Below are 17,796 nucleotides of genomic sequence, written 5' to 3' on the forward strand. Positions count from 1 at the left end.
TATGTATTGAAACACATTTAATGTCATATTCACACACTGATCCATTAGAGCAATGAGATTTAACGCTGTATCTGATCTAAAATATCTGCTTTATGTATGTGAAATTCTCATTGCCGAGATTAAACAATCAGTGCCAGGCCTGCTTTTAACATGGTAAGTGGTGAATTAAATAAAATTAAAACTTTTTTCCACAGGTTTATTATTTTTAAATACTTAAATGAAAGGTAAGTTTATTTTAAGCCGCGTTAAAAACAGTAATTATTTTTATCAAAATTTAATTTTTTTTTTAAATAGTTATTTTATGTAATTTATAGTTATTTTAAAATTGTGATGTTTTCTAAAAAAATGTTGAAGTTTTAGTTAGGTTTTCGGGCAGATCTCTATTCATTGATTTGACAGGTCTTCCTGTCAAATCTGATAATAAAGATTCCGTGCTACGATTGGCTCTCCATTGCCCACGTGATCCCAGGGGACTCTTTGAACTAATGGCGCCACTGGGACATGCAAGCACTGCGCGCCAGCAGCTGGAGCAGGCCCAGGATCAGAATCCCACGCGGGCCCACAGCACAACGGCAGGCGCGCTAGGTAACTGCAGGTCGGGGGCTTCCACGCACGGGAAGCCTCCGACCCGAATTTCTGGCCCATAGTAGGCCCAGAGATTCGGGTCCCAACGCGTGAGTATGCACGGGGTACTCACGCGTAGATCCGATGGAAGGGCCGATATCTTGCATGCAGCGCGCATGCGCGGGAAACCGGCACTTCCGATCCTCTGAACGAAGTGGTTCAGAGGTGGAACGCGCGGGCAGGGGAGGCGGCGCGTGCGCTTTGAACATAGTTTTTTTTTACAGGTTTTCACGCAAGGGTAAGCCTGTAGGATTTACACATTTGAAAAGCAGGCGGAAGGCCTGCTTTTTAAAGGTAAGTGGTCAATTAATTGAAATGAAAACATTTTTTCCAGAGGTTTATTATTTTTAAATACTTTAAAGTAAGGTAAGTTTATTTTTAGCCCCGTTTTTTTATAAAATTATTTTTTTCAAAAATTTAAATTATTTTTAAAATAGTTATTTAATGTAATTTAAAGTTTATTTAAAAAGTGTGATGATTTGTTAAAATTTATTTGAAGGTTAACTACTGTTTTGGGGACCGGAGTATTCATAAGTTTGACAGGTCTTTCTGTCAATCTTATGAATGGGCTTTTCCCTCCTCGGATTGGCTGCCCATGGCTCACGTTATCCAAGGGGACGCATCGCACTAACTGTGCCGCTGGAACACGCAAGCACAGCGCGCCGGGAGCTGGACCGGGCCACAGAGAGGAAATCCACGGAGCCCTAAAGCTCAACTGCCGGCGCGCAAGGTAAGTGTAGGTCGGGGGCTTGCACCCACGGGAAGCCCCCGGCCCGAATTTCTGGGACACATAAAGACAAACAATTACAGTACTTTTAGCAATCAATCACCTGTGATGGATGTAAGTATATTTGTGTATGTCCATGTTAGATACAAATGTATTTGTGAGTTGCTATTGTGTTAGATGTAAATGCCTTTGCACCTCTGTTCATTACAAATATATTTAGACATATCTGTATTATTTATTAATGTATTGGGTGGGGGAATCAGTGTAAGTTATAAATCTATTTCTCAGCGCTACAATTGTCCAGGCCGGCCCCTTTCTACGGTCTTATTGCCCCCACGTGGGAGACGGCAGACCACCTGTTACATTCGGATTCAACTTTTGCTTTTATTGATAATTAGAAAATGTGAGGTTTAGAAAGTAATAACTCTGCATCCATCAGCCCCTCTGATACCTCTTTACCGTCCCTTATTCTGTCTGATAGGTCCTGAGTGCACCCTAACTGCTCTAGAACCCCCTGAGCATCTCTCACCCTGTCTGGTAATTCCGCAATGTCCTTTAGAATGTCTGGTACATCCGGAGCGTCCCTTGCCCTGTCTGGTACATCAAGAGCGTCCCTTGCCCTCTCTGGTACATCGGGAGCGTCCCTTAATCTGTATGATACATCCGGAGCGTCCTTTACCCTGGCTGGTACATCCGGAACGTCCCTTACCCTATCTGATACATCCGGAGCGTCCCTTACACTGTCTGTTACATCAGGAGCATGCCTTACACTGTCTGATCTATCCGGAGCGTCCTTACTCTGTGTGATACATTCGCAGAGTCCTTTACCCTGTTTGGTACATCCGGAGCGTCCCTTACACTGTCTGGTAAATCTGGAGAGTCCCTTAAACTGTCTGGCACATTTGGAGCGTCCCTTACCCTGTCTGTTACATCCGTAGCGTCCCTTACCCTGCCTGTTACATCTGGAGCGTCCCTTCCTCTCTTTGTTCCCTACTGAGCGTGCATTATGCATTTTGATAACCAGTTTGCAAAAATTGCATATTTCACATTTCACGCTTCATCCGCAGCCATGTACTGCTTCCCATCGCTCACGCTCCTCAACTGTCTAGGGAAAAGCGCCAACTACCAGCTAAAAAAAAAAACAGTTCTTCAGTTAATCTCCCCAGTTCACTTCATTCCCCAAGGAGTTTACTTGTAAAATCGGGCTGCTTTGGTTCCAAAGGCCGAACCTGCATTCCTACAGCTTGTCTGTCGAGCGGTCCCTCAGGTCTAAAGGTATCGACTTGAGTTCGGGGCGAATGGGGCATGTGCCCCAGGAATAGCGGTGGGTGCAAAGCACACTTAGCGGTACGAGTAGGTGAAAGTGAATGTTAGATTAAGGTAATACCACAGGAAAGTTACAACGAAATTGAAGGAGGAAAGTAAAGGAGGGCTATTGATTGTGGAAGGAAGAAAAACCTGTATTATGACTCGGATTCGAAGCGAAGTTGCTGCGGCCACAACGCAGAGAACGAACAACTATACGATCACGGTGCCACATATCAGCAACTGTTTGCGGTTTCCTGCCCCATTGCAAAATGAGCCTGAATTTGATGTTAACTCTGTGTATCGTCATCATACCAGTTCCAGTCCTAACCTCATCTTTCTGCAGATTTATTAAAATCTATTTGATGGAAACTCTCTAACATATAATAAAATCGCCCATTTAAACGCTGTGAGTTAAAACAGGCGTTTTAATGTTGAGGGAAATATTTACAGGAACAGAACAACTCCTGCAGCAATAGAAATCGAGTCAGTGCCCAGCTCTGCTGTTCGGGGCAATCCTCGCCACCTCGTGTTTCATTTTCACATCGATGGGAAAACTGAGAGCGAACTCCAATCTACACGGGCTTTACACTGGTTAAGAGACAGACAACAAAGAGTAGGGATAAACGGGTCTTTTTCAGGATGGCAGGCTGTAACTAGTGTGGTCACTCAATGATCGTGCTTGGGCCCCAGCTATTCACAATCTATATCAATGATTTAGATGAGGGGACTAAATGTAACATTTCCAAATTTGCTCAAGATACAATGCTAGGTGGCAGTGTCAGTTGTGAAGAGGATGTGAAGAGGCTTCAAGGGAATCTGGACAGGCTCAGTGACTGGGCGAGAACATGGCAGATGGAATATGATGTGGATAAATGTGAAGTTATCCACTTTGGTAGAAAAAACAGGAAGGCAGAGTATTTCCTGAATGGAGAAAAATTGGGGAATGCAGATGCTCAAAGGAACATGGGTGTCCTTGTATATGAGTCACTGAAAGTGAATGCGTAGGTGCAGCAAGCCATTCGGTTGGCAAATGGTATGCTGGCCTTCATTACAAGAGGATTTGTGTATAGGAGTAAAGAAGTCTTACTCCAAGTATATAGGGCATTGGTGAGGCCACACCTGGAGTACTGTGTACAATTTTGGTCTCCTTTCCGAAGGAAGGATATACTTGCCATAGAGGGGGTGCAACGAAGGTTCACGAGATTGATTACTGGGATAGCGGGACTGTCCTATGAGAAGAGATTGAGTAAACTAGACCTCTATTCTCTTGAATTCAGAAGAATGAGAGGGGATCTCATTGAAGCATACAGAATTATTTCAGAGCTTGATAAAGTGGATGCTGGGTGGATGATTCCCTAGGCTGGGGAGTCTAGAACCAGTGGCCACCGTCTCAGGATAAAGGATAGGCCATTCAGGACTGAGATGAGAAGACACTTCTTCACACAGAGGGTGGTGAATATTTGGAATTCTCTACCCCAGAGGGCTGTGGAGGCTCAGTCATTGGGTATATTCAAAATAGAAGTCGATAGATTTCTGACGAGTAAGGGCATCAAGGGATATGGCGATAGGGCCGGAGAATGGAGTTGAGGCAGAACATCAGCCCTGATCTCATTGAATGGCTGAGCAGGCTCGAAGGGCCGAATGGCCTACTCCTGCTCCAATTTCTTATGTTCTTATGTTCTTACACCGTTTGAAATATTAACTGAAAAAGCAAATGACGAGGGAGCTGGCAGAAAGGGTTAACTTTATCCTTTGGAAATGAATTTAATTTCAAACTTTTATCTATCTTAGACCAGCGCAGTTTACTCATTCGCACCAAGTCTGTACATTTTATTTCTGTAAAACTTTATTCCTGCTGCCGCTCTTCATAAAGAACACAGGGCCTTGCGCCACGGGCATTCAAAGACATTTCAACTCTTTCCATGTATCCTATATTTGTTTCAATCACACATTTCAACAGAACTCTTAAGATTAAGACGGAACACTTCCGATCTAACTGCACCATAACAGCGGGCCAATAGTTCACAGTTAAACCCCCATTGGCAGCTTGGTAGCGCTGCCCGTCGCTCACGCACTGCAAGAGTTTTCGGAAAAGTGCCAACCAGCATCAAAACAAAACCCAGTTCTTCAGTTAACAAGATATCACAAGATTCTCCAATGAAATTTCGTGAACAATTCGGCCGCTGTTCTTCTAAAGTCCAGTCATGCTTTTGCAGCGCTTATCTGTCAAGCGGGCAAACAGATCTAAATGTATCGACTGGTTGTACACTGGTGCAAATGGAGCATGTGCCCCAATGAACAGCGGTGGTAGCAGAGAGAACTTAACCACGTAAGCACATGAAGTGAATGTTAGATTAAGGTAATACGGCAGGCAAGTGACAATGAAATGGAAGGAGTGAAGTAAAGAATTGCTACTGATTGTGGAAGAAGAAAAAGCTGGGAGAAGAGGCGGGTTTGAATTATGGAGTATCAGGCTCAGGCATGTGAGAGTGCGGGGTTTTAAATGAGTAAATAGGTTTTCACCTCCAAAAAAACATCTTTTTTTATGTGGTAAGATTTGATTTATCAGTCTGTTCCATTAGCAGGTGCCGCAGAGGACAGCAGATATAAAGCGAGCTGTGAGGTGATTTAAATTTGAACCGAGGTTACTGCGGCCACAATGCAGGGCACTAACCATGATATGATCACAGCACCACACGTCAGCTTCGCGTATTTTTTCTGACCACAGCATAGTTGCACACGGCACGGATATTTTTGCTGTTAAATATGAATAAAATGTGCCGTATGTTTGCAGCGGTTGAGGTTTCTGTCCTGTTACTGTCATAGGAGCAGAGAAATAGGAGGAGGCCATTTAGGACCTCGAGCCTGCTCCGCTATTCAATTAGATCGTGGCAGATCTGTATCTGAACTCCATCTACCTGCGATGATTCCATAATCCTTCACATCCTCGCCGAACATAAGTTTATCGAACTCATTTTGAAATTGTCAATTGACCCCAGCCTGACCAGTTGTTTTGGGAATAGAATTCCAGATTTCCACTGCCCTCTGTGTGAAGAAGAGATTCCTTACATCATCCCTGAACGGGGGAGCTCTAACTTTACTGCTTCACCCCATTGTGCTGGACCCTCCTACCAGAGGAAATAGATTCCCTCTCTCTTGCACCTATGTGTTTGCAGTTCTGACCGAAGTCCACACTCCAGAACATTAACTGTCCTTCTGATGCTGTCCCTCTAATTTGGATTTTGAACCCATGCCTCTTTCCCTGATAATTTTTGCGCCCTGCCCCTGCAATTTGATTTGTTGTAGATCACTGGCAGCAGGCGGCAGAAGCGACAGGAGCTGGTGGGGGGTTGAAAATCTTCATGTGTCACAAAGTCAGAATGTGTGAAGCGGTGTTTCAGAATATGACTATATATAGAATAAAATCTAAATGTTTAAGACACAACTGGATTTCAGGAACCCGTCTCACTCCAGATCATAAGGCCTCCTGTTGCTACTTTTACATCACATGTATGTCTCAATAAATGGAATCCCCTCACAATAAACACTCTCACCTTTCACAGTTTAGCGGACGAGATTCTCGGAGCGATGTGTGTGACCCTCTCATTTATGCGTTTGTACAAAGTTCGGGAAAAGACGGAGTTGGAAATAATTTACAGGGAAATCATTTAAACTTATCTTCAAGGCTCGCGTCACCCACAGAGAAGCACAAACTCACGGATTCAGAGCTGTAATATACAGTAGGCTCCATGGCGCATTGGATAGCGCCTTGGACGTCTCGTTAATTATTGGAATAAAACATTCAAAAGTGGTGGGTTTAAGTCCCATCAGAGTCGTTGTTTAGTCAGGTTTTTGGTGACGACATTTTGCAGCAACACCACAACTCGTTCACTGATGTCCTTCAAGAGATTCGCGTGCAAAGTTAAAGTACATGGGATTGGGGGTAATGTCCTGACTTGGATAGAGAACTGGTTGGCAGACAGTAAGCAAAGATTTGGAAAAACCGGGTCTTTTTCCGTGTGGCAGGCAATGACTAGTTGGGTACTGCAGGGATCGGTGCTAGGACCCCAGCTATTCACAATATATATTAATGATCTAGATGAGTGAACTAGATGTAATATCTTCAAGTTTGCAGACGACACAAAGCAAGGTGGGCATGTGTGTTCTGAGGAGGATGCAGAGAAACTCCAGTATGATTTGGACAGGTTGGGTGATTGGGCAGATGCATGGCAGCTGCAGTATAATGTGGATAAATGCGAGGTTATCCACTCTGGTGGAAAAAACAGAAAGACAGGTTATAATCTGAACGGCAATAGATTGGGACAAGGGGAAGTGCAGCGATATCTGGGTGCTTTGTGCAACAGTCGCTGAAGGTAAGCATGCAGGTGCAACAGGCCGTTAAGAAGGCAAATGGTATGTTGGCCTTGAGAGCGAGAGGTTTCGAGTACAGGAGCAAGGATGTCTTGCTGCAATTGTACAGGGCCTTGATGAGACCACACCTTGAGTATTGTGTGCAGTTTTGGTCACTTTATCTGAGGAAGGATCTTCTAGCCATGGAGCGAATGCAGCGAAGATTCACCAGACTGATACCTGGGAAGGCAGGAATGACGTACGAAGAGAGAGTGGGTCGACGAGGCTTATATTCGCTAGAATTTAGAAGAATGAGAGGGGATCTCATTGAAGCTTGTTAAATTCTAGCAGGACTAGACAGACTAGATGCAGGAATGATGTTCCCGATGGCGGGGGTCCAGAAACAGGGGTCATAGTCTAAGGATAAAGGGTAAGCCATTTAGGACTGAGATGAGGAGGAATTTCTTCACCCAGAGAATGGTGAACCTGTAGAATTCTGTACCACAGAAGGCAGTTGAGGACAATTCATCAAATATTTTCAAAGAGTTAGATATATTTCTTAAGGCCAAAGGGATTAAGGGATATGCGGAGAAAGCATGGACAAGGTACTGAATTTGGATGATCTGCCACGATCTCATTAAATGGCGGAACAGGCTCGAGGGGCCGAATGGCCAACTCCTGCTCCTATCTTCTATGTTTCTATATTTCAAGAACTGGGAATCGCCAATGAGGCCGCTTGAATTGTGATTAATTAACATGTCAGCTTCAATCTGCGCACCTCCTGGCAACATTTTCTTTACTCCACGTGTGTTGTGTGGACAAACCCTATGCATTCTGTCCTCTGGAGCTCAAACATTCTCTGGAGAAAAGACAATCCGACCTTCTGGAACGGTACAAAGACATCATTTGAGCCTGGGAATCTCTCCCATATCAATCACTGAAACCCCCCGAGCGTGAATCAAACCCCAAGTCCAACGAGCCGCTGGAAACGAAGCCGTAAGATTTCGCTATCACCCACTGCTGATCAGCCATCGTTTCAGAGCGCTTCTGTCCATCCAATCCGCTTTCTTACACAATGTTCAACAATATCAAGCGGTTCACTAAATATTCCAAGTCAACAATATTAGTCTCAATTCACCAGATTCGGTTGGAAAGGGCGAATTTTACTTTTCTGAATTACTTTCCTTGCCGTCTCAGTCATTATTTCTTTCTTTGCTCTTTTCTGCTGGTGTTGCAGGTTCGGGGCAATTCCATCCGGGGAAATATTTTTTTCCAATGAATGACACAAAGCGCAATTTGCTGTGAGGCCGAAATAGCTCAGTTGGGAGAGCGTTAGACTGAAAAAGATCTAAAGGTTCCTGATTCATTCTCTGGTTTTGGCAGTTTTATGGTATTTCCTGTCACTTTCTTTGGTCTGAATCTCGAACTGAATGATTTACTCTGAAATTCTTTATCCGGAACTGAAGGGTTGGGTTTGAATCAATAAAGAAAAAAAGACTTGCATTTCTATTTTGCATTTCATGACCACCGGACCAATCAAAGCACTTTACAGAAGTGGAGTCACTGTTTTAATGTCGGAAACGCGACAGCCATTGCGCACAGCAAGCTCCCACAAGCAGCAATGGGGCAATGACCAGATCATCTGTTTTTGTTATGATGGTTGAGTGACATCTAGAGTGGGACATATTTATATCCTCTGTATTTAGTTTTTATTTCTCGATCTACTTCTGCCATTTTCTCTGGTTTTTTCTCTCTCGGTACCGGGTGAACATTTGATTTGATGCATTTGTCGTAAACTGATGCCTTTTGCACATCTCGGGCGGTCCGACACGCTCTGTCTGTCTGTTAATGCTTGTGACCATTAACGGGAACAGGCCGCCAGTTAAACGTTTATCAGCAAACCGAAGAAACACAAATAAACAAACAGATGTGTTACTCCACCCCAGTGCAAAGGTGCAATGGATGTTATTGAAAATAAATTCCCCTGACATTCTGTATTTTTTTGTAAAGGCGTTATTAACACCGCCTCTAACCAACTGAGCTGACGGACAGAAAGACTCACCTCGAATGGGTGCGAGCCCCAGGCTGGGCGGTTTGTGTTTCACTTCTCACACTGGGTGACAGAGTTACTGTACCAACAATGAATACATCACATCCCCTAAACATTGTTCCGATATAAAATAAAAATTGCCAAATAAAAACTGAATGCGTAACTGGGAAGTAACAGAAAAAGAGCACAATTCTGAAAAACACTGAGTTTCCCAGCTTGCAAACTGTTCCGTTTTATCAATTTAGGAGCGGTTTCTGTAACTGCGCATGATTCTGAACACGCAGCTTTCATGAACTGGCTTCAGACTGCGATACCATTGCGCCACAGTGAACGGAGTAAAGTTGGGATCTATAGGAGTGAGATCAGTGCGGACTGTGGCTCAGGCTTTCCGAGTGCGAGAGGTGGAAGCAGCAACAGCCAGGCCGTCTCAACAACAGCGCAGGATCCCCGCCCTCTAATTCAGCGATTCACCCTGTCCCTGAACACGTCATCTGACTTGCCGATAATAAACGGAGCAGAGGTTTCCATCGTGTTGTGATTATCACGTTCACCTCTACACGCGAAATGTCTCTGGTTCGATCCCGGGTGGAAACATTATTTGGAACTTGCTCCAGAAGAACCTCCAGGAGCGAAGAATGAAGCCATTGTTTTCGGTCACCATCACGAACTCTGTTCCCTAGCCATTGACTCCATCCCTCTCCCAAATAATTTTTTGAGGCTGAACATCACTGTTCGCAACCTTGGTGTCATAATTGACCTTGAAATGAGCTTCTGACCACATATCCGCGGTATAACGATGGCCACCTACTTCCACCTCTGTAACATCGCCTGTATACACCCCTTGTTTTGCTCATGCGCTGCTGAAACCCTCATCCATGTCTTTGTTACCTCTAGACTTGACTATACCAACGCACTCCTGGCTGGCCTCCAAGATTCCACCCTACATAAACTTGAGATCATCCAAAACTCGGCTGCCCGTGTCCAAACTCGCTCCAAGTCCCGTTCGCCCATCACTCCTGTGCTCGCTGACCTACATTGGCTCCCGGTTAAGCAGTGCCTCGATTTCATAATTCTCATCCTTGTTTTCAAATCTCTCCAAGGCCTCGCCCCTCCCTATCTCTGTAATCTCCTCCAGCCCCACAACACCCGAGATATCTGCGCTCCTCTAATTCTGCCCTCTTGAGGATCCCTGATTATAATCGCTCAATCTTTGCTGGCTGAGCCTCCTGTTGCCGCCCTAAGCTCTGGAATTCCTTGCCTAAACCTTTCCGCCTCGCTACCCCAACTTCCTCCTTTAAGACGGTTCTTGAAACATATCTCTTTGACCAACTGCCCTAATTTATCCTTGTGTGGATCGGTTTCAAATTTTTTGACTTAAAACACTCCTGTGCAACGCCTTGGGACGTTTTCCTACGTTAAAGGCGCTATGTAAATACAAGTTGTTGTTTTTATTGTTGTTGAGCGCCACCGAGAGCCCGATGTACTCTCCAGATAACGAAACCCCTCGGTCCTACTCTGAAATTGAGCTCAGATTTTGTCGGATGTTTGACGCCAATTATGTGTGTGATACTGTCCATCAGGGCAATGGTAATTGAACATCCTGTATGGACGATCTCGCTCCATCAATGTTGAAGTTCGGCAGTTAAATGAATCTATAATTGTGGATATGGGGTTTGGGCGATTCTCTGTACGCAACTTGCGTCGTTATAATCCTGAACAACGTGTTCAGGTGAATCGTTGTTTGTGTTCAAAATGATGTAGGAAACATGTACAGATAACCCGTGAGTTTACACATCTTCTCCTTTGTGTCAATGGCTTACTCACTGCGTTGAAATCGAATCTAATTCCTGTATATTTTTCTTTGTCTGATAGTTGCTGCTTTAACAGTTAAAACTGACCGCACCTTCCCTCCTGTCAATAAGCAATACTGAAGGGCTCCTTTAAAAGTCTCATGCTTTATTGCACCACCATGTTGTTTAATTGAGGTGCATTGGCTGGGGTTATATGCTAGAATGCAGCAGGAGTTACTCTCATGTATTCACGAGCTGGTGAATTTACCAAAGGCTGCACCAGATTCCTGGTGTCCTAAGCACTGAACATTTTTACCCAACTCCTAATATATAGTCTGCAAAAATGAGAACGGATGAAAATACATCACGTGCAGAACACAATATCTTTTTAAAGTTTTGCCTATGACTCGTTAACCTTGTGAGTATTTCGCTGAGTCGGAAACAGAAAGTTAGCGGTTGATTAATGGCGATTAAAACAAACTTTTCACACAGTTTATTGAGTTTTGTGTAATTAATAAAATAAACAGTTTTCTGAAAGTTAATTCCTCGACGTGGAATGGAACCATCGTCGCCTGGATAAGAGATTTATAGATGAACAGTTGCTGTTCTGGGCTGTTCCTCTCATTATTTAGAGAGCAGCGGTTTCTGAAGTGTAACTTTCGTCTCAAGTACAACAGGTCCCCGGTTCAATCATCACTTGTAGGCAGAGAGCAATAAAATATATGAACAGCCGCGCAGTATTCTCCTTTTCTCTATACAGTTCTGTACACACTCAAACTCTACAGAGACACCGACAGTGTGGGAGATCATTACATGATCCTGCAGCGCTGCCTCGGTCAATAGCAACAGTTCGGAGCCGCATTTGAGGCCCGGCAACAAACCCATTGTGTTGGTTTACTGTTCCCCAGCTCCTGGAGTGAGTGAGGCCGCGACAGCAGCAACGTTCAGGCCGCCTGTCCGTCCGGTTCCCTCCAAGCGCCCGCTTCAGTGATAGCTTGTTTCGCAGCGATGGGCAGTTTACGCTCTCTGAGGCTGCAATCGCTGCAATTTGGAAACCGCTGCTCTCTAAATAATTGTAGGCACAACTCAGAAGAGAACTGTCATCTATAAATGCTCTTATTCGTGCGACATGGGTTCCATTAACTTTTCGAAAACTGCTAATTTATTAATTAAGCAAAACTCATTAAACTGTGCAAAACGTTTCTGGTAATCGCCAGTAATCAACCGATAACTTTCTGTTTCGGACTGATCGAAATACACGCATGGTTAACGACTCATAGGCAAAACTTTAAAAAAAAGTGTTGTGTTATGCATGTGATAAATTTACATCCGTTCTCATTTTATAGACTGCACTTTTAGGAGTTGAGTAAAAATGTTCTATGTTTATGACGCCAGGAATCTGGTGCAGCCTTTGGTAAATTCATCAGGTCGCGAACACATCAGAGTAACTCCTGCTGCACTCTGTCATATAACCCCAGCCAATGCTCCTCAATTAAACAACAGTAACCAGTGCCGCAGCCCCGCACACTATTAAGCAATCTGAAAAATTAAGTAAATGAGCATGGATAACTCCAACCCACGGTGCACGTCTCTAGTGGTGCAATCGTTTAGCGTGCCATATTTCTATGAGAGTAGAGGTTCTGGAAATGCCGGCGTTGTGATTTCGAGCCTCACTTGCAGCAGCCAATGCTTTTCCGGTGTGACATTTCTACCGGAGCTGAAGGTACAATTGGTGTTTGCGGAAGCTTTCTCCTTATTAGTTGTTTCACGTAGGCACTTAGTTTCCTCAGGCCCACCGTGTTGCAATAACGGATGCGAGTTTTAAAGGAGCCCTTCAGTGTTACTTATTGACAGGACGAAAGTGGAGTCAGTGTTAACTCTTAAAGCAGCAACTATCAGGCAAAGTATAATGTGCAGGAAATAGATTTGATTTCAACGCAGTGACTAAGAATTTGGCACAATCGAGAAGATGTGTAAACTCACGGGTTATCTGTACGAACATACTAATTAGGAGCAGGAGAAGGCCACTCGGCCCCTCGAGCCAGCTCCGCCATTCAATAAGATCATGGCTGATCATCGACATATACTCCACTTTCCTGCGTGATCTCCATATCCATTGATTCCCCTAGTGTCCAAAAACCTATCTATCTCAGCCTTGAATATACTCAAAGACTCAGCATTCACAGCCCTCTGGGGCAGAGAATTCCAAACATTCACAACCCTGTGAGTGAAGCAATTCTTAAGGAAGCTCGGAGCTCTTTGCCTGAGATTTGTCCCACGGATGTGAGAGGATGGATTTACCTTCTTTAACTGAAGAATGACGGAAAGTTTGATACATATTTTAAAAATTGTATTCTTTGTAGTGCGTTTCATGAATCTTCTTTAATTTAAAAGGATTACCGAAATACTTCAGTCAGAATTTAAACTTTGCATTGGCCGGAAATGGAACCCGCATGGCAGGCGAGAATTCTACCTCTGGACCAACAGAGCCTAGTATTCAATTCTGTTGTTACGCTCCTGATTCTTTTAATGAAAGAATAAAACACAAAGCAAAATGTTGCAGAGTCTGGAAATGAAATTATTCAGAAAATGCTGTAAACACTCCGCAGGTCCGGGATCATCTGTGGAGATGGAAACACAGGGTTAACGTTTCAGGTCGATGAGCTCTCCTCCGATCTAATTTTTCGCACCAATCATTGAAAAAATTGCAGGTCATTTTATTAAAATTGATATTTCCACGCTCTGGTCTGTGTGGTTTTCAGATACAGAGTTATTTTGTTGCTTAATTTCACTAATTATAAAACAAAGCTGGGAGTGCAAGCCAGAAACACGTGTTTACTGAACAGGCACTTTAACCAACTGAGCCACGGAATTTTAAGAGAGGTAACTTTTCAGGTCGACGAAGGGTCATTGACCTGAAACGTTAACTCCCTTTCTCTCTCCACAGATGCTGCCTGACCTGCTGAGTATTTCCAGCATTTCCTGTTTTTATTTCAGATTTCCAGCATCCGCAGTCTTTTGCTTTTGTGCCAAAGTATTTTTCCTGAGCTAAAGGTATTGCAGTTTTCTCTTGTTGTGTTTATCTTTCATTCTCCATCTATGAGTTGTTTCTGAATCCATGAGTTTGTGCTGCTTTGTGGGTGAGCGGCAGACTTGTAGATATGTCCGGCTCGCGCTCCCAGATTGACAGTGTGGAAAATGTGGAGCAGGCTTCTGTAAACAAGCGGGTTAACATTATACAGTTTCTGTACACCTGAGACTGAATTCCTGCTTTTAATAACAAAATCGCGGGTTTCTTGCGTGTACTGGACACAAGCTCGGTGCAGAATTTTTGCCAGTTATTATTTTAAATCTTCTGCAATGTCACCAAACTGAGGGATTTGGGGATTTTCGTCTAAAGAACGGGGCTCATCCGCGATTTGGGTCCTCGTCTCTCGCATTTAAGTCAGTGGATTTTTCTGTGCGAGAATCATACCGGTAGACACCATCTCTCAATGTTTCCGTCTCTCTATCTTGCCTCTCTGTGTTTTCCACAGATAGACGTCTCAGGCTTCCTTGAACTGCCAAGGCTGATCTAACCTGCCACACCAGCAGGAAACGGTTAAGAAAGAAATAGTGACTGAGACGGCAGGGTAAGTAATTAAGTAAAGTGAAATTCGAACTTTCAAACAGAACCTGGTGAAGTGAGGATGATATTTTGACTTGAAATGTTTAGTGTACCGCAGATATTGCTGTACATTTTATAGGAAAGCCATATTGGACGGACAGAAGCGGTCTGAATGAAATGCTATGGCTTCATTGCCAGCGACTCGTTGGTCCTCGGGTTTGAATTCTCGCTTGGGGGGTTTCCATTGATTGATATGGGATTGGTTCTCAGGTTCAAATGATGTCTTTTTACAGTTGCAGAAAGTGCGCAGATTGCTGACATGTTAATTGTTCACAATTCGAAACGACCTCATTGGCTATTCTCAGTCCTTGAAGGACATCAAAGTGGTTTTGCTTCAGAAGTTCATCATCGAAACTTGACTGAACAGCGACTCTGGCGGCACTCGAATCCACAGCCTTTGAATAACTTTTACCAACTCTTGACACGAGAAGTTCAACGCGCTATTCATTGCGCAACAGAGCCGATTACATCGGAGGGTGCTGAATCCGTGAGTTTGAGCTTCTTTGTGGGTGACTGGGAGACTTGAAGATATGTTTACGTGATTTCCCTGTAAATCATTTCCACTTCCGTCTGTTCCCAAAGTTTGGAGAAACGAATTAATGAGAGGATCAAATTGATCGCTCGGAGAAACTCGTCCGCTAAATATTGAAAGTTCACAGTGTTTATTGTGAGCGGTTTAGATTTATTCAGACGCACATCTGGTATAAAAGTAGCCGTGATCTGGGCGTCATTCGAACAGGCGGTCTTATAATCTGGAGTTAGACAGGTTCCCGAAATCCTGTGTGCGTCTCAAATATCCCCATATACAGGCTCTTCCATTATAGGGTCGCACTTTGAGACACCACGTCATCAATTCTAACTGTGTTGCACGTGAAGGCTTTCAAACCCCCGCCAGCTCCCGCGGGGTGTGAGACAGCCATGAGAAGCAACATTCCCTATCAGCACCCATATCCCGCTTGCTTCTGCTGCCTGCTGCCAGTAATCTGCAACAAACCCAATTGCAGAGACAGGGCGCAAATAACAATCGGGGAAAGAGGCATGAACTCAAAATCCAAATTAGCAGGACAGGATCTGAGTGACAATTAATGTTCTGGGGTGTGAACTTCCGTTAGAGCTGCAAACAAATAGGTGTAAGAGAGAGAGAATCTATTTGCTCTGTTGGGAGGGTCCAGCACAACGGGGCCTAACGGTAAAATTAGAGCTACCACGTTCAGGGATGATATAAGGAAGCTGTTCTTCACACAAGGGTAGTGGGAATCTGGAACTCCCTTCCTGAAACAGCTGTTCAGGCTGGGGTTCAATTGACAATTTCCAAATGAGATCGATAGATTTGTGTTCGGCGAGGATGTGAAGGTTTATGGAATCATTGCAAGTAGATGGAGTTCAGATACAGATCTGCCATGATCTAATTGAATTGCGGAGCAGGCTCGAGGGCCTGAATGGCCTTGTGATGTTTCTATGTTCTTATGACAGTAACAGGACAGAAACATCAACAGCTGCACACATACGTCGCATTTTATTCATAGTTAACAGCAAAAATATCCGTGCCGTGCGCAACTATGCTGTAGCCAGAAAAAATACGCGAAGCTGACGTGTGGCGCTGTGATCATTGACCATATCATCGTTAGTGCTCTGCATTGTGGCCGCAGCAACCTCGGTTCAAACTTAAATCATGTCACAGCTCGCTTTTTATCTTCTGTCCTCTGCGGCACCTGCCAATGGAATTGACTGAAAAATCAATCTTTATGACATGAAAAATTGTGTTTTTTTGGCGGTGAAAACCTTTTTACTCCTTTAAAACCCCGCGCTCTCACAAGCCTGAGCTTGATGCCCCATAATTCAAACCCACCTCTTCTCCCAGGTTTTAACTCTTCCACAATCAGTAGCCATTCTTTACTTCCCTCCTTCCATTTCATTGTCACTTGCCTGCGGTATTACCTTAATCTAGCATTCACTTTCATGTGCTTACGTGGTTAAATTCTCTCTGCTACCACCGCGGTTCATGGGGGCACATGTCCCATTCGCACCAATGTACAACCAGTCGATACATTTAGATCTGTGTGACACATCGACAGATAATCACTGTGAAAGCAGGACTGAACTTCAGATGGACAGCGGCCGGATTGTTCACGAAATTTCCTTGGAGAATCTTGTTAACTGAAGGACTGGGATTTATTTTAATGCTGGTTCGTGCTTTTCCCAAAACTGTTGTAGTGCGTGAGTGACAGGGAGCGCTACCTAGCTGCCAATGAGGGTTTAAGTGTGGACAAGTGGCCCGCTGTTACAGTGCAGTTGGATCGGAAGTGCTTCGTCTTAATCTTAACAGTTCCTTTGAAGTGTGCGATTGAAACAAATAGAGGTTAAATGGAAAGAGCACTAGTGGGTGAAACCAGCAATTACAGGAGGTTGGCCATAATTGAAATGTTTTTGAATGCCCATGGCGCGGGACCCTCTGTTCTTTATGAAGAGCGGGGGCAGGAATACAGTTTAACAGAAATAAATTGTACAGACGTGTTACAAATCAGAAAACTGCACTGGTCTAAGATCGATAACAGTTTGAAATTAAATTCATTTGCAAAGGATAAAGTTAACCCTTTCTGCCAGCTCCCACTTCATTTGCTTTTTCTGTTTATCGTTCAAGCGGTGTAAGAACATAAGAACATAAGAAATTGGAGGAGGAGTAGGCCATTCAGCCCTTCGAGGATTGCCCCGAACAGCAGATTTGAGCACTGAATCGATTTCTATTGTTGCAGGAGTTGTTCTGTTCCTCTAATAGTTCCCTCACCAGGAAAACGCCTGTTTTAACTCACAGGCATTAAATGGGCGGTTTTATTATAGGTTGGAGAGTTTCCATCAAAAAGATTTTAATAAATCTGCAAAAAGACGAGGTTAGGACTGGAACTGATAAGATGTCGATCACAGAGTTAACATCAAATTCAGGCTCATTGTCCAATGAAGCAGGAAACCGTGAACAAGAAGGATGTGAATGAAGCAATGAGGGAAGCAAGGGAGGAAGGAGGAAGGAGCTCTCGATTCGATCTTCTTTCCATTAGAGCTGGGTGAAATATTAGGCTGAAAAATTGGGAGAATTTTACCAAACAGGGAGAGAAAATATTGTCTAACTTGGGGAATGTAACATTTTCAGGCCACGTATCTTCCAACTGGATTAACAGTCCTGAGACGTTAATGTCTCACCAACATCGAACTAACATTATTGTACAAAAGGAGTCATCCAAAAATCCCTTTTATTTCAGTATTTCTGTTTCAAACGGTAGAAACA

This window comes from Somniosus microcephalus, unplaced genomic scaffold (genome assembly GCF_052327205.1).
Source record: "Somniosus microcephalus isolate GS21.2 unplaced genomic scaffold, FLI_Smic_1.0 unresolved_chr1, whole genome shotgun sequence".
In the NCBI taxonomy this organism is placed as follows: domain Eukaryota; kingdom Metazoa; phylum Chordata; class Chondrichthyes; order Squaliformes; family Somniosidae; genus Somniosus; species Somniosus microcephalus.